General features: G+C 42.7%; 1 protein-coding gene across 7 annotated transcripts in view; it reads left to right on the top strand.

Moving 5' to 3' along the window:
* TENM2 (teneurin transmembrane protein 2) overlaps window positions 1-25,705 on the top strand; it is a 1,213,529-nt gene that overhangs the window by 952,783 nt on the left and 235,041 nt on the right. The gene's annotated exons all lie outside the window — the stretch shown is intronic.

The following is a 25,705-nucleotide window of genomic DNA, read 5'->3' as shown; positions in this document are numbered from 1 at the left end:
CGTATTAACCAGTAATAGTAAAACAGCGACGTGCTGCCCGAAACAGCGATTTATTTTAGAGAAGAGAGAAAGGTCGCTTTCTCCTGCTTAAGTCAGGATTACCATTGTTTACTACATACTTTCCCTTAAACTTCTATCTGTCCGTGCTAATGAGCTGCAATTTCAGCTGGGTTCCACCTGGGTGCCTGCCAGGGATGAAGAAATCAGGATAGTTTGGGGTCGTGGTTATGGCTGTTTTATCTTTACTCACCTCTGCTCATCAACAGGCCCAAGCGTATTTCTTTTGAAGATTGTATGAAGTTCTGTTTTTTAATTTCAAGCTCACTCAGCTATCTGAGTTTTTCCCAATTCAGGAACTCACAAATCAGCATGTATACTCCAGGCCTTCCTTTTTCTTTCTTTCTTTCTTTTCTTTTTTTTTTTTTTTTTTTTTTTTTTACTTGTTTTGAGATGTAGTCTCACTCTGTCACCCAGGCTGGAGTGCAGCAGCATAATCTCGGCTCACTGCAACAACACCTCTGCCTCCCGGGTTCAAGTGATTCAAGTGATTCTCCTGCCTCAGCCTCCCGAGTAGCTGGGATTACAGGCGCCCGCCACCTTGCCCAACTAATTTTTGTATTTTTGGTAGAGACGTGGTTTCACCATGTTGGCCAGGCTGGTCTCCAACTCCTGACCTCAGGTTGTCTGCCCACTTCGGCCTCCTAAAGTGGTGGGATTGCAGGTATAAGCCACCACTTCCAGCCAGGTCTTCCTTTTTCAAAGGAGTGAGATGTGTATTGGAGAGGGCGATGTGAGCTTGGTGCTACACCACCCTGCCCCTTGGGACCAAGGAGACTATGGGGTCTTCAAAGATGAGCTTCCGTCATGATCTGAGAAAGGTGAGGGGGCTCAGTATAGAAGGGCACTCAATGTGAGAGCTGATTATCAATTTGAGATAGGTTCTCATTTCTACACTTTGACACAGAACTCCTTTCTTGACCCACTGAAACATATAACTCGCTGAAAATATCTACTTCAAGGATGGTTGTTTACTTGACTCAGAAGACCTGATTTGTAGTCTTAACAGTTCCTCATTTTAAGGGCTATCTGGGTATTCAGGTAGTTCAGTGAAGAAACCCTGAATTTAGTTTAGAAGTTAGGTTCAACTCTCAACTTCTAATTGAGTGCTTTTGGGAAAGTCGATCAAATTTCCTGAGCCTTGAATTTTTTTCAACTGTAAGAAATGGTTGATAACAGTTATAGTGATAATACCTTTTTCATAGTCACTCTTTGTAAAGTTTAAAGTAGGGCTTGATTTTTAAATATTATTCTTATTCTTTGTGTATTCATTCAAGAGAAAATATGTAGAGATGCTAAGTTGCAATTCAGCAATTGGGCTATTGAAGTTCAGAGAAGGGAGAAACCCCCAAGGGCTGGAATAGTTGAGGATAACTAGATGGAGAAGGTTCTAGGCTGACCCAGACCTGGAAAGATGGTTAGAAACTGAACTAGGAATGGGCCAAGAATCATTCCAGATGGAGGAATTAGCAACAGGAAAGGTAAGAGGAGAAGCCAGAATTAATAGGGTATGATGAGGAGAGGGACGCCTGCTAAGAGCAGTGAAAAATAGTGGAGGAGGTAGAGCAAGACCAGATGATAGATGGCCTTGAAATCTGGCAGGAGGTTTAATTTGATTAATTTGGCAATAGGGAGGTGCTTCAAGTTCATAAGCGGGAGTATAATATGATAAAGTTATGACATGATATCATGTCAGTTACCTAGTAGATACTCCATAAATATTTATTTGTTGATTGATTGAGGATTCAGGATAGATTGGGAGATGGGACAGGAGACAGCGAGACTCCTCCAAAGGCCCTGTCAATAATCAGTGGGTGTGTGTTGATGAGGCCCTGATGAAAGGGGAAGCCATGGAAATAAAGCTTCAGAGTGAACTGCAAGAGATTTCTTCCAAAGAAAAGACAGATTTGTGATACAATTTGTCTTGTGTTGACTACCAAGACAAAGAAGACAGAAGTACCTAATATGGCCTTGAGGTTTCTCTGTTGTCATAATGGGAGAACTGAGAAATTAAAAATTAACCCCATATCTTTAAATCACCACTCACTTCCCTAAAAGCATGGTTGGCCAAAACATTTTTTAGTGGTATGTAATTCTACCAAGGCTGGCCAGAAGCCATTCTTTTTTAATGCACTCAGTAAATCTCTGCACGGTTTCTTTATTATGAGAGGGCCTTTGATCCAATAAAACCTATCAAGACCCCTTCTGAGGCATTCACTTTGGATTTTGTATGGAAGTCTATAGAGAAAAAGGAGAGCAAAACTGGGTTAAAACTAGACGCTAAAAGGCTAACAAAATTCCTCCATAACGTAGTGCTTACATGTAGTGCAAATTCGGCGAACCAAGAAGAGTCATTGGAATATACGTTAAGACTCAGCATACCCGTTTATAAATAGAAAACCAGACTCAGGATCTTGAAGGCACTTGCCTGTACAAATGTGGGATGTGGTCCTGGGAGTCTGTACCATTGCTCTTTTTGATTTGGAGCAGTGAAGCTTACAAATGAAAATCTTGAAAGAAGAAACTTGCCTTTTGATCAGTTGGGTAGAGGCAGGTTTGAAATTATGATAAATCTGCTACATATTCACTCTATGAGCAGGTTTAAACTCTAATGCATCTGCCTGTATATCCGCAAATGAGGCTGACTTACTGTACCAGGCTGAAGGGGGAGATGGATGAAGTTAGTTATGGGTTTATGGATTGGGCAGAGAGGGCTAGACATCAGGGAATGAGCCTTTGCCCTCCTCCCCCCGCCCTCTCTCTCCACCACACTGAAGTCTCGATTTATTTTCTATGCTTTAACATTTGACTGAAGTGCATGAAATACCCTCTCGGATTGCTAGGAGCCCAGAGGAAAGCATCAAATAGCATGCTCACCTGGGGAATTTAGAATTAGCCTCCAAACTAACTAAGGTAATCTAGGCCCCAAAGGCACTTTAGTTCTTGCTATCTGGATTGTCTGTGAGGATGAGCCTAAATTTGGGAGATAATTATGTCTCTGTGCTTTCTTTTTATCTTCATTCTTTCTCTCATCTTTCGAGTCTCCTTTCTGCTGCAGAGTAGCAGGAGACAGGGCTTGGCCATGAAGTCAGACATCCCATTTCTGTGGAGTTTTTGACCCTGTGCCATGATGCTGGTCTTTAGGGAATCCTACATCAGTAACCATTTCTAAGCTCGGTTAGGTTAAGGCCGTGGTCAGGCCCTTGCTTTCTTCACTTCAGCCCACATGAGAGGCAATACTGTGATACTGTGATGAATCCAGCCCTGAAGCCTGCAGCCTCCTTCTGCTTCCCTGCCATGAGAGAGAAGTTACTGGAGAGGAATGTCACATCTTATGGAAGAATTAATTATGGTGTGCATTCCCGACAAGTCTATAGCTCAACATACATATGGGGAGTTATTTTCGATGGCATTTAAATGTAATTGACTTATCAGCCAGGTTAGAATAATCATAGGATAGCTATAGTGTTATTGTCTAATTGTGGTCCTATAGCTGACAACGCTCTGAAAGCCTCTTTAAAATATAAAGGAAACCCGCCCTTGGGAATACAAAGATTGCGTGAGAGTTGTAAGACATCCAGGAGAAGTTTAAAGTGGAGTTTCGGATTAAGTGAACAGGCTCTTAACCACGGGTAAAATTGTAAGAGAACAGCTTACACTGTTCTTGCAAACCAACTTGTCATTTCTCAAGTGTATAATGAAATAATGTGTATGAATATTTTCATGCAGAACAGCCTCTCCCTCAAGTTCTGCCCTCTTCAGAGCTTCATAATATATACAACAGCATCTTTTAGTACAGTGTTTTACAATCTCCAGACCAAGGGCTCCCAGAAAGATACTGAGAGAAGTGTAAATGAGTAGCAACTCTAAGACTGCATTTTTGTAAGTAAATGATAATGAAGGATAAGGAGAGATGTTCATGGGGAAGAGCCCTGAAAATTATTGGAAGTCGTAGAGAATGAGAGTCAAATGCAAACACTCCTATTCTGCAACTACGCTGATTAGCAGATCTTTTATAATCTCTGTTTAGGAGATGAGCAGGGGCTTGGCAAGCACTGTCCATGTATTAGGAACGAATGCCCCTCCGCATATTCAATTTGGGGGCATTATTAAAAAATGGAATGAGGCTCCTTCTCAGGCTCTGCTTCCTTTTCATAACTGCTCTTGCAGTGATCCTTTTGGCTGTAATAGCACTTTGTGTGAAAAGGATGGATGGGAACCCGCTAGGTCTTTTTACAGAATATCAAACATTTTGCCCATTAAGCTGACTTGATTTGAAGAGGTCCTTGGCACAGATTGATGAAATAGTCCAAATATTATCACTCCTCGTTCTGCAGTCCGGATAGAGTAATAACCGGTCGCCTCGGCCTTTGCTCATTAATGAGGTGGTCAGGGCCCTAAGATGTGCAAAGTTATTTCTTTTTCTCTCTTGCTATTTTACACGTTATGCAGGATTACAGTGCTTTTGGAATGATGTGCACATGTGCAATGATGTGCAGTCTCCAGTGAGATTCACCCAGCAAGATTCTCTTCTTGCATCAGGATTCTGCCCTTGTCTCTAAGTCAGTGCGCCCTCACGTCAGCCCTGAGAACATTTATTTGGCAATGTCTGGAGATGTTTTTGTGTGTCACAACTGGGAGATGCTACTAGTAGGTAGCAAGCAGAGACCAGATATGCTGCTAAACATTTTTCAATGCACAGGACAGCCCCTAGTTAAAAATTATCTGACCCAAAATGATAATAGTGCCAAGGCTGAAAATTCCTGCTCTAATTGATTTATAATTACATCTTCAGATATGTTTTTTCTTTTTTACCACTAGAACTAAAATAAGAGCTTATCTTGCCCTGTGTAGCTCATCTTTGACTCTGTGCCTCTCATTCCTCTTGGTGATTATTTTTCTGTTCATGGCCCTTAGTCCCCTTCATAGAAACAAGCTATGGGATTAAGTTCCAAAAGGTTATTTGACTGAACTGGTCAGCTTCAGCTCTATGCAGCATAAACAGGGTTCAACTGAAGAGGTATAATGAAAAGTACCCCCGAATGTAAATCTTCCTAAAGCATGAGTCGCTGGTTTTTCTCTCCTCTAAAAGGATAATAAAGTCAACCATTTATGAAAAACCTACTATGTGCAGAAACTTCACATTTAATATCTGACCTAAATGTCCCAGTGACTCAATTTTCCTAATTATAATTAGAGAAAGAGATTCAGAGAGGTTAAATAACTTATGCATAGTCATGCATAGTCAGTGGTTAGGATATGGAATTGAAAATACAGTTCTGTTTAACTTCAAAGCTTACGTTCTCACCACTATGTGTATTGCCATCAACTTGTAAATATATGCTTGAGTGACTTTGACTTTATGTATTTCCATCCCCCAAGCCCCAGGAATCCTCAGAACCACCCCTAATAACAATGTTTCTAAGAAAAGAAATGTACAGTCCCTCTGATCATCCAAAGACTGGTCAGCTCCCCATCAGCCTTGTCCTGAGAGCTGAAAGGTGACACATTCCTTAGCTAGGACTCTATTGTAAAACAATCCATGTCAGGGCACATGGGAAGATGGGAAACAGGTTGAAGGAATTGGTAGATAAAATGAAATACACTTCAAAACTGAAGGTGAGGCCAGCCACAGAGGCTCACACCTATAATCCCTGTACTTTGGGAGGCCAAGGTGGGAAGCTTGCTTGAGCCCAGGCATTTGAGACCAGCCTGGGCAACATAATGAGACCCCCGTCTCTACAAAAAAATGATTTTTTTAATTAGCCAGGTGTAGTGGTACACACCTGTAATCCCAGCTACTTGGGAGGCTGAGGTGGGAGGATAGCTTGAGTCCAGGAGGTTGATTCTGCCATGAGCCATGATCATGCCACTGCACACCAGCCTGGGTGACAAAATAAGACCCTGTCTCAAAAAAAAAAAAAAAAAAAAAAAAAGAAAGAAAGAAAGAAAAAAAAACCTGAAGGTGAGGGGACAATTCCAAAGTCCTTCTGAGGATACTCAGTCAAGGCAGTGGTTTCGTTAGGGATACCTTTCAGCTGTAAGTTTTCTAGAACAACTGTAAAAAACTCTAACAGTGGTTTATATTGAGGCTTGATTTCCTGACCTTACTAGCTTGATATCCAGGGTTGGCAACCCTGGCAACATTTATGCTGCTCAGTGATGCCATCCAGGACACTGGGTCTTCCCATCTCCACTTTGCCATTCCCAGCTCTTTGGTTTTATTTCCTTGGGTTTGCTGCCTCATTGTCTAAGGATGGCTGATGCAGCTCCAGATATCACATCCACGAGCTTCAAAGCGGGGAGATAGAGGAAGAGAAGGATTCAAGTTCTTTGCCCCTCTTACCAGAAAAAGTCTAAACTATTCCCAGCCCCCAACACATACTTACACACACATACACATCCCGGCAAAATTTTACTTATATCTTGTTAATCGGAACTGTGTTACATGTCTATCCCTTGTTTCAAAACAATCTAGGAAAGCTTTTCTAGACCCTTTGAAGATGATAAAGGAAACAAGGGTTGGAACTGTCTGATGCCTCCAAAAATCAACAGTGTCTGATTACAGTACTTGAATATTCAAAAGCCAAGTTTCAGCCAGGCACAGTGGCTCACACCTGTAACCCTAGCACTTTGGGAGGCTGAGGCAGACAGATCACCTGAGGTCAGGAGTTCAAGACCAGCCTGGCCAACACGGTGAAATCCCATCTCTACTAAATATACAAAAATTAGCCGGGCCTGGTGGCACATGCCTGTAATCCCAGCTACCCGGGAGGCTGAGGCAGGAGAATCACTGGAACCTGGGAGGCAGAGGCTGCAGCGAGCCGAGATCATGCCACTACACTCCAACCTGGGTGACAGAGCAAGACTCTGTCTCAAAAAAAAAAAAAAAAAAAAAGGCAAGTTTCTGCTTTTCTGGAAATAGATGCAACAGCTACTTCTAGGAAATCTCTCTTACATACTTGTCCAGTGTGGCACTCTGAAAGAGAGTGTATTAGTTTGCAAGGGCTACCATATCAAGGGACCACACACTGAGGGGCTTGCAGCACAAATTTATTGTCTTCTATGGTTCTGGAGGCTGGAAGTCCAGGATCGCTGTGTTAGCTAGTCCGTGTTCTCCCTGAAAGCACTAGGAAAGGGTCTGTTCTGAACTTCTGTCTTGGCTTCTAGGAGTTCTTTGGTTTGTGGCAGCACAACTCCAGTCTTACATGGTATTCTCCCTGCCTTTATGTCTGTCCCTGCATCCAAGTTTTCCCTATTTATAAGGACACAAGTCATATTGGATTAGAGCTCACCCGATTGAGCTCATCTTAACTTGATTATCTGCAAAGACCTGATTTCCAAATAAGGTCACATTCACAGCTATTGGAGGTTAGAACTTCAACATTTATGAAGGAAGGGGGCAATTTGGCTATACATAATACAAGATTTTTCTAAATCCTTCTTTATATCTTAATAGTAATGGTGATAGTTAATATTTTTGAGTATTTACTACAGGCTAAGCAGTTCATATAGATTTTTCTCATTTAATTCTTACTACCACTACATGGGATAGGTGCTATTATCATTTCTATCTTACAGAATAGCAAATGGAGGCACAAAAATATTAGGTGACCTTCTCCAAATTATGTAATTAGTAAGTAATAGGGCCAGGTATCAGCCCCAAGTGGACTGGCCTCTGAGTCCTTGCATTTAATTATCATCTAGACTCTCTTAACCACAGCTGTCTTCATCTCTGGTATAATAGGTTTCCTGCTCATCAATGCCAAATAAGGGTAGACAAGTTGATTTCCTTAAAGTTTAAAAAAAAATTCCACAAAGGCTTTCTTTGCTGCCTTAGAAACGCAAATAAAACACTTCATTCTGCACTAGGCGTAATGGTTTCCTCTTATTCAAATGCAGGGCCATCTGTGCAAAGTATTTTATTTCATCATTCATTGAAGTTCACTTAAAAGATGAAATCACCCTTAATGGAACAATGAAATGGAAGGATTCCCAAACTGAAGGCAAATGACTTGAAAATGAGAGGCTCTGGTTCCTGCCTGCAACTCCTGCCCCGGGTCTCATGAGTGACAGTGGTTCTGTTCTGACAGCCCCAGGGATGAGGAAGGACTCTTGGGGAGCATAATGGCACCGTTTCCAGCCAAGCAGTTCATGAGACTGAAGTGTTGTTTCCACACTGTCCTCTGGCCTGGATCAGCCGCTGGGAGCCTGGCATTGATCTGTGTAGGCTGGTGAAGCTTCATCTGCTTTGCAGGCATTGCTTTGGCTAAACAAGCCCGTAACTGATCCCTCCTGCTATAAAACAGCCTAAGTAGCCTCTTACCATCAGCCAGTACTCTGCTACCCTCCTCCTTCTATAGCAGGACCACAGATGGAAAGGGAAGCTGCTTCCTCTCAAGTAAAGGACCGAAGACTGAGGGAAATTTTGCTCTTTGTAGGCAATAGCACAGTTTCCCCCTTTCCTCCTGACTGGAGACAGACAGTGCAGGAAATGATGGGGAAAAACAAATCATGCTTTATGTTTGAGAGGCACCTCACGATTCTGTGGTGGACAGCAGGCATTATTAGCTGCATTTTACAATGGCAGAAACAGTCCTGGGGAGCGGAAAGAACTTGTCCCCAACACACAGCTAGCAAATAGCAGATCTAGGGCCAGTACCCGGGTAGTCAGACTCCAAACAATATGCTCTTTCCACAGTGATATGCGGCACTGCAGCAGAGAACGAGAATAAAGTGCTTCTGATTTGAACTGACAGAAGCTTCTAGAATCGGAAAGAGAAAGAATGCCACAAAGAAGACAGGCACTTATTCCATGTGCTGCGCCTCAAGGAGAAGTCTGTTTAGTTTGGGAGACCAGAGTGCTTCAAGTGGCGCCTCCCCAGTGGCTTTCTTGAGTTTGGGATTCGTCCACTTCATGATTGCTTCTTTTCTGTGGTGGATGTTTCCCACTCCTTCTCTGAGTCAGCAAACAACCATGAGGAAAAGTTTCCTCCGGGTTTTCTCATCCTCATTCCTGGGGATAAAAAAACCTCTCCTTCAGATCAAAAGGGAAGGTACCATGATAGCAGCTAACACATGGTGAACATTAATAATGCTTCGAGCTGAGGGCTTTCCTTGAATCCCTCGTCTTTCTTTCCATAAGAAGAATTGTTCCCATTTGGCAGATGGGAAAACCAAGTCTTAGAAAGTTTCAGTAACTTGCCCAAGGTTGCATCGCTGGGGAGAAGCAGCACAAACTCAAAATCAAGAGGGCTGTATTCCCCTCCTTTTGCACTGTTAACTCGAGCTGCAACCAGGGACAAGCATGCACCTTTCCAGAGCCTTGGTTCCTCCATCATAACATTTATGCAACACTCACTCTATGCTGGGCACTAAGCTTTCCCTGCATCAATACATTTAACCCTCAACAACCCTATGGGATTGTACTCTTTTTATCTCCGTTTCACAGATGAGGACACTGAGGGTTAGGGATGTTAAGCAGCTTGTCCAGGGTTGTACAGATAGGAACTGCCCTAACAAAACACCCGTGCACTGAACCATAATGCTCCTTCACCTCCCATGGGGAGTCCCCAAGGCCCTTCAACTCTGTCTGTTATTTGTCAGATAAAAATTCCATTATTTTATCTGACAAATAGTATATATTTTTTCTTCCCGAAAGTAACAGCTTCATAGTGAGTTCCTGCAACATTTCAAGGAGCATTCATTATCTTCATTTTATTCCCACTTTACAGATGCAGAAACCGAGGCATAAATCAAATAACTTGCTAAGAGTAAAACAATTAGTGAAGAGCAAGAGTGACTTCAAAGTCAGACCTGCCGAATTCTAACACCCATGTTAACATAGATTCTGTGGAGCTGGCACTCAGAAACCACATTTACTGCCTCTAGACCTTGACCTCGTATGAGCAGGGAGATCATAATTCCCAAGCATCCTCTCAGTGGGAGGTGAAGGAGGCAGCTTGCTTGGTAGCTGACAGCAAAACCTCTGGAATCGGATAGAACGATGCTGGAATTTTCACTCTTCCACTTAGTGACTGCATGACTATGAACAAGTTACTTCACCTCTCTGAAATAGTTTTGTTATCTATAAAATGGTAATAATAAATGCACCCATCTCCAAGAGTCATTGCAAAGACTATATTAGATGTTGTATGCACAGCTTGTTGCAAAGTACTTGGTATAAAATAGGTGCTCAATGATTGTTAGAAGAGATTAGAGTTGACCTCATAGGATCACCACACTGAACCACCCAGGATGGGACTCAGCCTTGCAATGGGCTTCATCTCCTAGAAGGCACCCTGCTCTGGTCCTTACGTTCTGCACTGACCAGTTAGCAGCTTCTCTTGCCCCTCAAGATTTCTTTACTTCCTTTGTACTAAGTCAGCTAAAAGGACCACTCATCATTTCACTAAAGTGAAAGGAAGTAGAGACAATTGATGATTGATTTTAGAAGCAGGCGACAGGGGTGGAAAGCATGTGGGCTTCAGATCTGTTTAGATGCAGGTTTGAATTTAGATGTCACTTAAACCTCCCTGAGTTTCACGTTATCATTTTAGACTGGCAGCATGAGGATAATAATGCTCACCTTTGCAGAGCTATTAAGAATAAACAAGAGGAAAATTATAAAGTGCTGTGACCTGTAATAAGACAATGGCTATCGTTTTTAGATTGGTCAACTTGTTCACATGGAGCTCTTTGTGGCAGACCATTGAGACCTGAGTTCCACAAATGTCCTTTGCTCACTTTATTTGGCACTGTTTGTGTGGTGAACTTTCCCCACTCTGGCTGTGGCTGGTCGGTCTCTTACAGTGCGTGGCTAGCAGATCACCTTTGAATAACATCTGTGACTATTTAATTTATATTGGGGAAAGAAAGAAGTATTACAAGGAAAGCAGGATGTCCTGTTGGGATGCTCAGGGCCCATTTTCTTGCACTTAGCCTAGGATTGGAGTCTCTTGGCCATTGCAGGTCACCTTCCTGAGAATAAAGGGGCTTCACTGGCTCAATCATAACCTGATTGTTTTTTCAGTTGTGGCTCTTTGAGAAAGCAGTTTCATATGTCAGGAGTACAAAACAGAGGCTGGCTTCATAGATCTTCATGCCATTTTTGCCCCTCATCGTTGATGTCAGATGAGACTTCAGGCCCCCTTCTCCTGTCACTTTCTTCTTGACATATTAACTTTCTTCTGTTCCGTCCCCATCTTCCCATCTGCTCTTTCTCATATCTCCCTCTTCTACACCTCGTACTTTCCGGCCTCCACACTTCCACTGTTGGGCAACAGAAGAGCTGTCTTTGTGTAAGCTTAAACTTTATCTTCTGGCAAAATGGAGAAATTAACTGCCTACCAGCATCTTGGAGTTGGTTGTGGGGTTCATAGGTTCATACGTGTTAATTGTTTTAAAAAATTCTTCTTACTATAGCAATGCAAGAATCACTAATCTTTCTCTCTTTCCCTTTCTCCCTATTCCTCTTCTCCTCTCCACATTAAGTCTGAATTTTTTCTCTCTCTGAATTTATCCAGCTTACATAATTTGCCTTTTCATTTTGTGAATGGAGATAATTTGTGAATAGAAATTACTTCCAAGTGTTTCAAAAATATTTTCTAAGCATTTGCTTTAACATGGTGTTGTGAGCTCTTTTTTTCCCCCTCTTTCTTTTTTTTTCATAAGGAAATAAGTATTTCCAGGGAAATGAGCTTTATGGGGAGAAAAGGATTGGATTTCACTCTCTTCTTGGATCTCTTTTGTTGATGACAGTTTTGAGCTGGAGTAACTGCAGATATTGGCTTGTCAACCACCTGGGGTGGAGGAGGAGGGCAGTTTTATTCAGACTCCTGCCCAGGAAGTCCCAGGAAGGAATAGAATAGGAGGAAGGAGAGAGGAGAGGGTAAATGAATTCAGAAAATAGAGCTAGTCTGGAAACTGATGACTTTTTAGGTGAGAGATTCCCTACATCAGTATTTTCATTTTAAGATGCACTCTCACATTTGGGTTGATTCTGGAGTGCCTCCTAAGGACAGACTTTGTCTTTTATTCATTAATTCAGCAATCATTCAATGAAAACTTCCTTCTCTCTAAGACTTTAGTGATGAAGAAATGGGTGACTAAGGTCCCTATCCCCATGGAGATCTCAGTCACACACGGAGAGAAAATGGATGTGCAAACTACCACTTATAACACAAGACCAGGGAGACCACACCTCTGCTAGCATGGAAATGAGCATGGGGAGAAGAAAAGGAGTCGTTAGTCTCTTGGTATCAGGGAGTACTTTAGAGGGGAAGTGGCAGTTGATATGTAGCTAGAAGGGTGTATAGGATTTTGGCAGAAGGGAAAGAGGGGAGAAATACCTTTCAGGGATAAGAACAGCAAGTGCAGTGATGAAAGCCTGGGAAATCATGGTGAGTAGAATGCCACATATCATTAACACTGGAGCAAAAAGTATACAGGGATCTAGGGTATTGATGGAGAATGTATTGGGGAGAAGGGCAGCATGACAACAAACCTTTCATGCCATAAGAATGTGTATTTGCATTTGATTCTTAAGTGATGCAAAACCCGCCAACAATTCTGAGTAGAAGAGGGCATGGAGCGGTCTGGTAGCCCCGTGCAGGATGAAGTGATGGGATGAAAACTAGAGGCAATGAGAGTCAAGGAGGACATTCCAAAGCCCAGGAAGAGGAGACTATGAATAAAACAAGACCAATGGCAGGGCAGGCAGAGAGGAGAGGAAATATGAGGGAGACATCATAGAGGCTGAATGTCCTGGTTTGATCATTGACTAAATCTGGTGGGAGGGGAAAGGAGACATCAGGCATAATTTGGTCCATTGATCAGCCTTTTGCTCAATACTGGACAGAGTAACCTGGAGCCAGCCCCCGGGAAAAGGGGGTAGAGGGTAAGAGAAAGTTTCCTGTTCCTGTAATGTACGATGAATAATCAGTTACAATTTCAGTGGATGTCAGCTGGGCTAGATGATGCTGGAGTTTCTGGGACAAAAGATGCGCTTCCTAAGTTATTTTCATGCATGTAACGAAAAAATTAGAAGACAGCAGAATAGGGTTTAATAAACTTTCCTATTTTTAATTGTCACTGAATGATGTTTTAAGGATAATAAGTACTTAGAGGAAAGAAAAGGCTTTAAAAAGACCCACTTCTTCTCTTCCATTGAAATGATGTGTTTCACCTACCTGGTGACTTAATTGCCTAAGAGCAAGGAACAGTGGAGCTGAAGATAACCTTAGTTGGGCTCTAGAGCGGGGAATGGATTTCTACCTATATGGCAATTATATACCATGTTCTCTGAGGGTTAGGATCTACACTGGGCTTCAGGATTGTGCTTAGAGGGGCCAGGGTTTAGATTGTTAGGATTAACAGCATCAGATTGGGAAGAGAGTGTCGAGGATGTAGGTCAATATCAGTCAAGTTCATTTAAACCTCCCCTGACCCAAATATATACTCGCCACTTTGCTACAAAAGACAAGGTTAGGGGCTACAAGGTGACACCCGAGACTTCTTTAGTGGATGTTTGGAGTTCGCCCATTCTCCAGACATAAGTAAGAAAGAAGCATTTTCCAAAACGTACCCTCAGACCTCAAGTGAAGGTCTTGGAATAGATAGTACCCACATTCCTGCTGTCCTTTGCTTCCTGTGGAAGTTAATTTTGTGCTTGTTTAACATTTTTAATTGGCCCAACATGCTCCTATAAGGCATTTTTCAGTCATTCCATGTTTGACTTTACCTGGTTATGACTGTTTCCTGTTTTGGGTTTTTGGCATCGTCATTTTATCTGGTTTTCATGAGAATATCATTCCCTGCCCGCTGACAGCCATTTGATTTTTCAGCAGCTTAGATAGCAGATCCTGAAGACAGTTGCATCTTCACCTTGGGGAGTGTCTTTCAGTGATGCGTGGTTGGGTAAGATGGAACCTCCACCCGCTGGCTTCCCAAACTGAAATGTTGGCTTTTCTGAACCTCCAAAGTTGCTAAGATACAATGTGTCTTTGGACTCCTTCCAGGCTGTTTCCTTCCACACTCACAGCTTTGACGGAATATTTCCTCTGCCTGATAGCGTTAGAAAGGTGACATGCCAAACCAAAGTTAGAGCCGTTACAAGACATTTCTTTGAGTGCAGTTTCCTTGGTTCACCCGTTCATCTGCTGTGCTGGAAGAAAAAAGTGAAATCAAAAAAGCTCTATTAAATAGATGTGCCAAGGAACGAGGAAAAAAAGAAAAGTTTCTTCAACTTTTAAATGCTCAGAATTGTCTCACAAGCATATTTTTGTTCCTTTCCTCTATTTAAAAATTGATAACCTAGAAAGTCAGGAGCAGGCTAGGAATCGTTTGTGGCACAAAAGTGGCACCTACTGGTAAGCCTTGGCTTAAATTTGAAGTTTAGATTTGTGCATGACCTTGACCAAAGTTATATCCTCCTGAGAATGCTTCCTAATGATTTTCTATGTCTGGAAGGGCAAACCCTCTTTAGATGTATAAATATTAAAAAGCACTTCTTAGGCATGAGGGCACTGGTTTCAGGGCTACAGAATGACTTTTTCAGCTTGTAATTAAAAACATGTACTGGATAACTAACCAGCAGCAGTGTTTGCTTAAAGGAGCAAATGATTTAAAACTGATTGGGTTGCACACCAAAGTGGAGTGACCCGTGGGTGGCTGTTCTTACCTCTGGTTTCTAGAGGCATCTACCCAGCTCCCCGAGGTTCCTCAAGTCGTTGGGTTCTTGACACCCAAGGCCTTCCTTTACTTCTGTGTTCGGAGTTTTTGCTTTATCCTGGCATCCATGGTTTGTTTTTCATATCTTTACTCTGTATCTGAATATTTATTCCACGTTTTGGTTTCCATGTCTTTACTCTGTATCTGAATCTATAGAACTCACGCTCAAGAAAAACCTTGGCTTCCCGTTTTGCAGTGCACGCTCAGGGTTCATAAGAGATCCCAATGCTGACTGCACTCAGCAGGTCAAACAACCATTTTCAAAGGACCGTAAGATTTTTTGAGAGACAGAGTGTCCTACATATTTGAAATCTTTTTTTTTTTTTTTTTCTATTTTAAAGACAGATTCCATTGAATGCTGCAAAAGTAACAGAAATGACTAGGAACAGAGTTGTGACCTATCCAATTTCAAAAAAGAAAGGGAAGGGGTAAGATCTGCCCCCTCCTAAGTGGTAACAGGCCATTTCTGTTCATCTTCTCATCTAATCTTCTAAACAATCCTAGGTCACAAGATACGGTCATCAACTGCATTTTATCGATGGAAAAGCTGAGACCTAGAGTTTGTCTAGCGGGATGTAACAATTAAGTGGTCATTTTAGGAATCTGCCTCCTTTTAAAAACCATATTGTACTCCTTGTGGTGTAAATAAAGATGACCTTTGTTTATTCATTTACTCATCCATTCATTCACTAAGCACCATGCATGAGCAGGCACCGTGCTGGGGGCTGGGGATGCAGCTCAGAGAAGAGCAGCCAGGAGCTCTGCTCCTCTGGAGCTTTCTGTCTGGTATCACTCCCAGTCTCTACATCCCGATTTGCTGTCTGCTCTGAGGGTCTTTTTTTAACCCCTGGGGGAGAAGCTGACAGATTGTGAACATCAATAGTTATTGAAGTGGTTTTGTCCCAAGGCTTCTTAAAAACACTTTTCAATGAGTGTGAGGCCCTAAATGTCTCCCAAATCCTACTGAAAAAAATCAGAGCAGGTTATGTTTTCATTGTCTAGCCACTCTTGACCATGAGGCACTGCATCTGGCTTTTTCTCAGGAGGTCCTTTTTTCACCACAACTCTTCAGTCTTCTACCACTCGGGTTAAGTTTTGCTTTGTGCATTTACAACAAGTGCCTGCCAGGCATGGCTGTTGAAGGATTAGAATAAAATAGTGGGGGTGAAGGAAAGCAGATTTTTTTGGAAACTGGTAGAAACGCTCTATGAAACAGAGCATTGTACCAAACTCAGACTAGTTATACAAAAGCATGTATAGTGTTTCTTTTTTATTTTCCATCTTAACAGGAGAAGGCAGAGAACGGTGGTTACAGAACAAGTTTAGAATTGTTCCTGAGTGTCCAAGTGCTTGTTTTACCCCTCTGAGACTGGGGACTGAGGGGCAGCTGTGTCTCTCACACCCGCCCATTCTGCCCCACTCGACGCCACACTGTAGTGTTCCATGTCCATCCTGCCTGCACTATCTAGGCAAGGGTGCGTGTGCCAGGCTCTTAAACACCTCGCACCCCACTCCCCTGTCTTTCTCTAAGCAATGGAAGAAGTTTGCTTGGCCACCACAGCTCGGGGAGGAGGGACTTGGATTAGCCCAACAGCTTTTGCTACTGTCAGCATGTGGCCTAATAGAGTTGGAAGACAGGGTTCTTTAGAGGCACTGGTTCTGACAAGGAAAGCTTCTGTAATCTTGCCTTTGTTTAGAAATATGAACTTCGAAACCCTGCTGCAGAGAGTGTCGGCAGCCACGCTGATCCGAGGCCTTGGGCAAATTCATTTGAATTGCTTTGAAATTGGATATTCAAAATTCAATAAAAATAAGCCAGTCTGATGGTACAGCTGCAGCATTACCCCCATCCAGCTGGGTAAGCCGTGATGATTTCCAGGCCGCGGACTAGCAAAGCCCGAGTGTGATGGGAAGATGAGCGCCTGAGCTGCCAGAGAACTCTCTCTGGCAGCCCGGCCCGCCGACGGCTGCCTGCCAGCTGACTTGCAGAGCAGGGCTGGCTTTGGCACTAAGTGGCTCCTCTCGCTGGCCTGCCCAGGCGGGGATGCGGGGCCTGCCTCAGTCATGGCCAGGGTCCAGAGGGAGGGGATGCCTCAAGGGCAAATGGATGGGGTGTCAGAAAAACAATAAAATCACAACACTCCAGTTGTTTAGAGAGCAGCTGGACTTCCCAAACACTCTGCCACAGCTCCAGAGCCATCAGACACGTAGGTGGGTTTAATTAAATTGTATGCAGATGCAAGCAAACATCATAATTTGCCCTTGAGCACACACTACTGCGTTTGCCTAGAAAGGGGGACATGACATCCCGGAAGGTGCTCTCTCGCCACCTGCCCTGGGAGCTCCCTCTTCATCATAGTTTATGTGGAAAGGCAATTCTGCTAGAGATTTTAAGAGAAGACCATTCTCACTTTCCTCTAAGTCTCAAGCTGTTTGATCTCTCTGCTTTGCGATGGTGTATCACAATTATGCATAAAAACTGTGACGTATCTATAAGATGTATATATATAGAGAGAGATATTTATACACATTTATATAAATACATATGAATTTGTAGATGGATAGAGAGATGAATAGATAGACCGACATATACAGATAGACTCCAAATTCGAGAAGTGTTTCTTATTACCCCTAAGCAATATCAATTTTAATAATTGGGCTCATCATACCCCATGCATGAGTTCAGTCTCTTTGTTGGAATTTGTGCATATGTGAACTGTCTTGAGTCAAATTCCAGGAGAAATATATCCATTAGCCTTCCGATTGTCGCACCTATGCCACCTATAGTACCATACCTAAAGAGGGGTAATTGGAGCTCCTGCGTGCAGGGACATTGTGAGCGGCCCCCTCCATTGGCCTGTGTTACATATCGCCAGCCACTCAAGGGCCAGCCATGAAATTTAATCTGGAGTTTTACAGACACGTTCTGAATCCAAAATCTCAATAATAACTTTCCCTTTGCTCAGCCTTTTAACTGTGAAATTCAGTTGGGGAGTTTCGAAGCAGCAGGTAATGTCACAGCACTCCAGAGGGATTTTGCCAGAATTCTACTAAAGTGCTAGCAAGTGTCATTTCCATATTTAACTAATTTCAGTTTTTAATTAGCTCCATGTGAAAAATGAGAGTTCACGCTGAGCTCCTCTGTCAGCACAGACGCTTGTTTCCTTTCTAGGATCTCAGGACAATTAAGAAAAAAATAGTTGATGCTATAGTAAGTGTGATCATGCATAGATCTCTCAAGCCATAACATTGTTTCCTGGCAGTAAGGAAGGGTCGCTGCCAGGGCCCACTCGCCAGGCTGGGAAAGAGCAGTTTGGAAAAGGGTTTTACGTGCGGATTTGTGAGTCCTTGGTTCTGAATGATTCCTTAGCTGCAAAAAGCATATTCTTGTCCCTGAATTCTCCAAGATGACCTGAGATTAGGTTTCGAAAGAAAGCTATGTGAAATCCAAAGACGATGTTACTCTAGGAAAACAGGTTTCCTTGGTGTTATCTCTGTGCTAAACTCCAACATCCAGGTGCTTATCAGGTCATTTGATTTCAGATTCGTAAGGCCCTTGGCATACAAAAGTAACTTCTTTATGATTTAAGTTTCAAAATGCAGTACACACATGGAAATTTGTTAATCCTACATTCAAAGTGTAAATTTACCACTTGGGACTCACATGCAAATGGAAAACTACATACTCTTCAAAAAAAATGTATTGGGAGGTTCTGTTTTGCATAAACTGAAAAATATTTGATGTGATCAGGTTTCTGAAACAATTTCGAGGAAGCCAAACAAATACAGGCTCTGCATTTCATTTGCATAGCATCCATGCTAATGGCATGATTTGTTTAAAAGAAAAGATTCATTAAAAGTTTTGAGAATGGTTAAAGTGGAAAAGTATTTGACACTTCTCTATAGTAGTAATTCTTGGAAATTAGTTTGGAAAGTAGAATCCTTTTTTTTTTTTCTTCATATGTGTTAGTGTTGGGTAATTGTTCTCTGTTGACAATAGACATTAATAAATGATGTGATAGCAAGAACACTTGATATCTCCAACAGGGACTGAAAATTGAAATCCAAGTAGCAAGAAGAAGCTTAAGTATTAGGTTTATGTGTCTACATCGGGAAATAGGATAGGATATAGGTGGGGTTGGTGGGGTTTCTGTCCATGTTCTCTTGACTAACACATGGACTTGAGTTCCAAAGAGCAAACACAACTGTGTGGTTCAAGTATGAGATTAGAGGAGTAGGTGTCCTGTGGGGTTGCCAGAAATGCCGCCATTGAAGATGTGTTGGTATAAGTGGAACATGAAAAGATGGAGGCAAATTCTTGAACATGAAGAGACCACCCACAAGTTGTTTAAACTAAAATAACTGCCACCTGAGTTACAATGGCTAGCAATAAAGGCTTCATTGGCCAGTGCATCCTGAGGTTGGAATTTGATCTCTCTGTGTGGAAGAGGGCCTATTTGAGCTCCGAGGGCAGAACCCCTATCTCCCCAACTGTGAAGGGGGCTCACTTGCGATGGGGAATTGGGAAAAACACAGCTTCTATTAATAATTCAATGTTGTTTGCACAACTCTCTGGGGAAGATCATAGTTGGGATTGCTTATATTTCTTTGCTCTTCTCCAGGTATGACATAATCTGTTTGCTCTTCTCAAGGTATGATGTCAAGTGGGCCCCTTCTTGGCCTCCCAGGAACAGTAGCTACAGCCACAAGAAGCCTGTCCTTCCCTGAGGAGATTTGACCCACCATTCCTCTGAGTGTTGGGGACCCCTCTCGCAGTGCAAATAACAGGCAGAAGCGGTGTCCACCTAAACATTTATCCACTGATGTAGGGGTTAGCAATTAGGCCTCTCATTATGGGGATTAGCTTAATAGAATTGCGGGAATAGCACACACTCTGGAGGGTGAAGTTAGAATGAGCAGCAGAAGAGATGCTGACTTCTGGAAGCAGAGAGAAATCCTGAAAGCAATAGTATTTTTAGGGCTTATTATGTGAATTTTGAGCCTGATAACTAAGAATGGAAACCATGGATTTGTCATCAGAAGCACTTAAATCATACATGGTAAATTATCCACATAGTTATTAATTTACACAACAAATGTTTCCTGGTACAAGGGAAGAGAACAGGCTCTGGAATACAGGCTGCTGGGTTCACATCCCAGCTTTTCTACTTACCAGCGACATGAGCACAGGTATGTTACTTAACCTCACTGTGACTTAGTTTCCTCCCTGTAAAATGGATGCAATAATAGCACTTATCTCATAGGGGAGGTTATAAAGACTAAACAAGATAGCTCTTGAATAGCCCTTAGCACAGTGCTTGGTAAGCACTAAATAAAATAGATTTTTACTGTGACAGGTTCTGCTTATACCATAGTGAACCAAACAAACCTAGGTTCTCCTCTACCAGAAGACATACCAGCATACACAGATAGAACCAAGGAAAACTAATCACTTCACAACCATTCCAGAGTCTATCAGCCTCCTGATTTCTACATGAAATAAAAATATCAAATTAGGAGGAATGGGACCATGTCAGCAAGAATAAACTAATTAGCTAAAGCTACTTACTAAAATGATAATCCCTCCACATGGCCTAGGCGCTTGCATGTGCACCTGTCAGGAAATTAGCTACAGACACACACACATACACACACACACACACACACGTGCTTATGAAATGACACAGAAGCACACTCCTCATGCTGTGGAGAGCCAAGGTACCTTCCCCCTCTGAGACTTGGCTCCCAACTGAGGTACTGAGCAGGGGGCTGTGGGGCAAGGACTCTGAAGGTCAACTCTGAGATCACTGGCACTTCATTAAGGAGTCTGTTCTAAGTGCACAGGGCTTTCCCAGAAGAGGAAATGCAGCCTCCCCCTTACATCCAAACATACTGCCCAGAAGCCCCTAGAATGGCTTTTTGTTTCACTAACACTGTCAGATAATTCACCCAGGATTTTTCAGGCGTCATAGCTTCTGCTAGCAGACTGGAGTACACAAAGAAAAAAGTGCTCAACTCCAAATCTTGCCTGGAACTGACCTCGGCCCTGGACTGCCTTTTGTGTATCCCAAATTTGAACTCCGTGTTTTTGCCTCTAGCTTTCTAGTGCCATGTCCTGGGTCATGTGAGTGCTCAGGGTTCTTTTTTTGGATTCTTGGTGCTGAAAACATCACTCCTCATGACCAGAATGAAAGGTGTTGTCTAAAGAAAAGTCAAGTTGAACTGTCTGGTTCCTCTGCTTTTGGAAATATAATGGAACCTCAACTTTGCGTGGCTCTATCTTGTATTAAAGTTTCTAACAGAGAATACATCTCTATATATGTTTTGTTTACTGTTTTGCTTTTGTTTCTAGCTTTACTATTTTCCTTTGTGTGGAATGTTCCCGTAGCAACTGTTTGTTCTTGCTAAGAAATATAGCGCATAGATACTATAGCAGATTTATGTGGTAGTAAGAAGACAGCCACCTATTGCTTTGTGTAATAAACTTCCTCCCAGAAAGAAGAGAAAAAAATGGCTGTGTCCTAACTGCAGAACAAGTTTAGTGAGCATTTATGGGAATCAACACCATTGGCACAAATGGAAGTTGCAGAGATCTTTGGGTTCCAAGTTTTCTGCTCATTCTAGAGAGGAGCAGACCTTACAAGGTGGCTATCGTGTATGCCTTCTATGGAGGGCACTAGCACTCAGCCTGAGAGACAGGGTTGGACCAGCCAGTCAGCCTTCTGCCGCCTTTCTCAATATCAAATGTCTCTAAGGAGCTTTGGCAAGAGTGGAATCACAATTTGATCCTAGCTGAAGTTTCTGATAAATCCTCAGGTCCCACCCAGGAATCACTGTGGTTGATAAAAAGAGGAGTCCATATGCTTTGCACACAAGACAGCCAGGCAGTTTTGACACTTTGTGGAAAGTGTAGAGGCTTGATATGGATTCTCATCTAGGCAGAGACCTATCCCAGCGTGACACAGAGAAGGTGCTCAGGGGCGATTCTAGGCATGGGCAGTGCTTTTCTCCGCAAAGAACTCTACTTCTTCAAGCTTTAAACAAGGTGTGTTGGACACCAAATGAAGAGGAGTCTGCCTGGCTCACACCGGTTCCCTTGGTGACAGGTTGCCAAATGTAGGGTGCCCAGTTAAATTTGAGTTTCAGAATAATAATGAAAATGCCTTTAATATAAGTATTCCCAAATATTGCGTGGGAAATTCAAATGTAACTGGCTTCCTGAGTTTTTATTCACTAAGTTTAGCAAGTTTACTTGGTGGCTGTGTCTATATCCAACACCCTTTTTGGGTCCCTAAATCGAGCAGGGTTGATATTATTATCTTACTTTCCTCACCATAGCAACTGTCAAAAAAAAAATGGGCTTGTGACCTCAGCTGAGCCAATTAGAGTCCTTAACTAGGGTTCCTAAAAGTGAAACTGGAAAAGTGGAGCTCTTTTTTCTCCTGGTAGCCTAAGGGCATGGGAATATTACCCTCTGTGCCCAGGGTCATCCCGTCAGGGATAAACCCTCTCTTAATTTGGTCAGGCTGCTATAACAAAATGCCAGAGGCGGACTAACTTTTAAAGAACAGAAACTTATTTCTTGGTTCTAGAGGCTGGGAAGCCCAAGATCAAGGCACCTACAGATTCAGTGAGGACTCACTTTCTGGTTCCTAGATGGCAGTTTCTAGCTATGTCCTCACATGGTGGAAGAGACTAGCTAGCTGTTTTATAAGGACATCAATCCCACTCATGACCTAATCGCTTCCCAAGGGCTTCACTGCCTAATACCATCACCTTGGTTAGAATCTCAACATACGAATTTTGGGGAGGGATAGACATTCAAGCCATAGCAAAAACCATTGGTCAGCTACTCTTCCACTTTCACAAGCTGCCTTCATCACCTTCAAAAAAAATTTCCTCTTTCCTGCTTGAGGTAGATCAAGGTGAACCCTAAAGATCCTATGCTAGTATGTAGCTACTCAGTCAAAACTCACAAGTTTGACATGATGGACTAAAGAAAGAGGAATTCACCGTAGGAATGCTTATAGACAGATGTGTACAATCAGATGCCCCAGCCACAATATATCCTTGGTGGATCCTCTGGCTTTGGGCAGCCCTGTGCCTGATAGTGGAGAAGGGGTGGCAATTGCTCTGCCAAACACAGCAGAGATCCCCCATGGTGCACCTGCCTCAGGTCAGTACCTCCACAGTCAGGGCTGACCAGAACATAGAGAAAGGAGCCTTCCTGTCATGCCACTTTGAGCCACTGTCTAAAGTACCTTCTGTCTGAAAATATCTCTCATCCTTAACTGGCACCGTGCCTAAAATTTCCACCTTTAGAGTTTATGTGTTTGGCTTAAATCGTTAGTCTTCCCTATAATTGCACATCCATTAATGATAGAACATGTGATGTTGTGGGGAGGATGTGGATGAATTAATAATTAATATCAGGATCCAACAGATTTTTTAAAGTTCCATTGATGTGGCTGATAGTTTGGAAAGCAGAGTTCTGAGAGAGTTGGATGGGAGTCCTGGAAACCTCTGAAGTGATGGGAAAGCATTCATACAAGAGGCACTGCTGAGTTTGGAGGGGGGCACTGAGTCTCTCTGATCATGGGTCACCTGCAGCAGGCAGAATGGACACAGGGCAGGTACTGGATGGAGAGGAGGCATGCTGAGAAACAATGTCCCTGTTTCACCATGTCACTTTGGCCCAAGTCTGGTTCTGGCTCTTTTTTTTTTTTTTTTTTTTTTTTTTCTTCTTTCCCCCCTGGCTTGAACATCTCTTTTCCATATTGCATCTTCGCAGCTGCTTCTGACACACTACCTGTATGGGCAGAGATCTGGTATCTAGACCTGGAGGGAGATGTTTGGGCTCTCTCACCTCCTCCACCTTCATGGAAACAGACAAGAGGAGCTTATTACTTCCCTTCCTGTTCTCTTTCATTAATTGCTGTCTGCCAAGCCTTGTGCAATACGTGTGGTTCTCAAACTTGAGCATTCATCCGAATCACCTGGAAGGCTCATTAACACACAGATACCTGGACCTCAGCCCTGAGTTTCTGATTTGCACGTCTGGAGTAGGGCCCAATAATTTCCATTTATAATAAGTTCTCAGGGGACGCTGATTCTACTGGTCTGGGAATCACAGCCCAAAACCATTGGCCTAGACAGTGAGCTTCTTGAGGGCAGGAGTGGCATCTTCAGAGTCATTGTATCCCCAGAGCCTAGCACAACAGCAGGCACAGGGTTGAAGGTTAGGAAATGCTTATTAATGGAGCTCTACCAAGCTACACAAGGGTTTACTCTGTTGCAGCAATCGTGTAAACACCCTGAATTTTCAGATATCAGACTAAAAGAAGAAAATACTATTGCCATCTAATGTGTTTTTTACACAGTGGCATCTCCAGAATACATAGAGGAGGGGATTAAAGGTGCCAGACTGGGTGGAAAAGGGGAGGTTGGGGGCTCATCTTAAAACTCCACTTGCACAGGAAAGACACTGTTTTTACTGATACTCAATTTGTGGTAACTTCAGAGAAGGCTGATGGAAATCATTTAGAATTTTCCTACTCACCTTCCTTTTCCACCCCAACTGCACCTCCCAACCACTGCTTAGTGTCACCACTGATTTCACATGTGCATGAGGTGTGTGCACCAGGTCAGCTGATCTGAGGTTCCTCTGTCAAGCTTCACTGCAAAAGTGCAGCTTCAGGAGTCAGTGCAGTAAGGTGGAAGTGAATGGGATAGGGGATCTGTGCTTTTCAATAGAGACGAATGTCCTCTCTGCCAAGGTATTAATCTTTCCAGGTCTCCAGAACCTCTTTTGTAAAATGAGTCTAGAGAAGGTGACCACTTAGTATTTTCCTATATTTCCTAATTTCTGTTATTTTAATTCAAAAGGCAAGCCATCTCAAATTTAGGAATGGGCTATTTGCTTGTAACCCAGCTGTTTGGAATTTTAGAGATTTTTCTCCAGACAGACCATATTCCTTCTGGATGGTCCAGACAATAATTGCTCTTTGTCAGGTTCTTAACTGTGTGTCAAGCACTGAGATAAATGTTTTGCATGCTTTGTTTCATTGAATGTGGCAACCCCCCCTGGGAGGTAGGAAATTTTATGATTCCCATTTTGCAGTTGAGGAAACTGAGGATCTGGGAAGAAAGAAAGAAAGACAGAGGGAGGGAGTGAGGGAGAGAGAGAGTGAGAAAAAAATGAAAGAAGAGAGAGAGGGAGGAAGGGAGCAAGGGAGGGAGGGAGGAAGAAAGGGAGGAAGGAGGGAACGAGGGAAGGAGGGGAGGAGGGAGGAAGGAAAGGAAGGAGGGAGGGAGGGAGGGTGGGAAAGAAAGTAAAGAAAGCTTTCCCAGAGCCTCACAGCTACTAAAAACCAGGGCTGGGACCTGGACCTGAAGCCAGGTCTGCTGCTTCCAAAGCTACTCTAATCACCATATTCTATTGTTCCTACAAAAGTCTAGTTTACCCACAATGCACCTGAAATGTAGAGTCTGGCTTAGGAGAGAAGTAGGTTTTCTATTTTCTGCCACTTTCACTATAAGAGACAGAAATCATGGTAATCAAGTGTTTTCAGCCAGAGTCCCCAAGTTCAAGGCCTAGCTCTGCCACTACTGGCAGAATAATCTTGGACAAGATACTTAATCTCTCTCTTCATAGTTTCTTCAGCTATCAAAAGAGTATGATAAAAGTATCTGCCTCTAAAACTAGTATATTAAGTGACTAATACATTAAGCTTAATAATGTGTGAAACTGGTAATAGTCTACCATATTTAATCTCCAAAAAGGGCAATTTCATGTCTAAATATTTAAAGTGCTTATTATAATAGTGCGTGGCACACAGTAAGCACTATATTAGTGTTAGTTATTATTCTGATTGAAAATTGCCCCGAGGGTTTGCTATATCTGGGGTATAGTAGGGGC

The sequence above is a fragment of the Piliocolobus tephrosceles genome, chromosome 4 (genome assembly GCF_002776525.5).
Source record: "Piliocolobus tephrosceles isolate RC106 chromosome 4, ASM277652v3, whole genome shotgun sequence".
In the NCBI taxonomy this organism is placed as follows: Eukaryota; Metazoa; Chordata; class Mammalia; order Primates; family Cercopithecidae; genus Piliocolobus; species Piliocolobus tephrosceles.
Note: the sequence above shows the minus strand (reverse complement) of the source record. Positions and strands in the feature narration are given on the sequence as shown.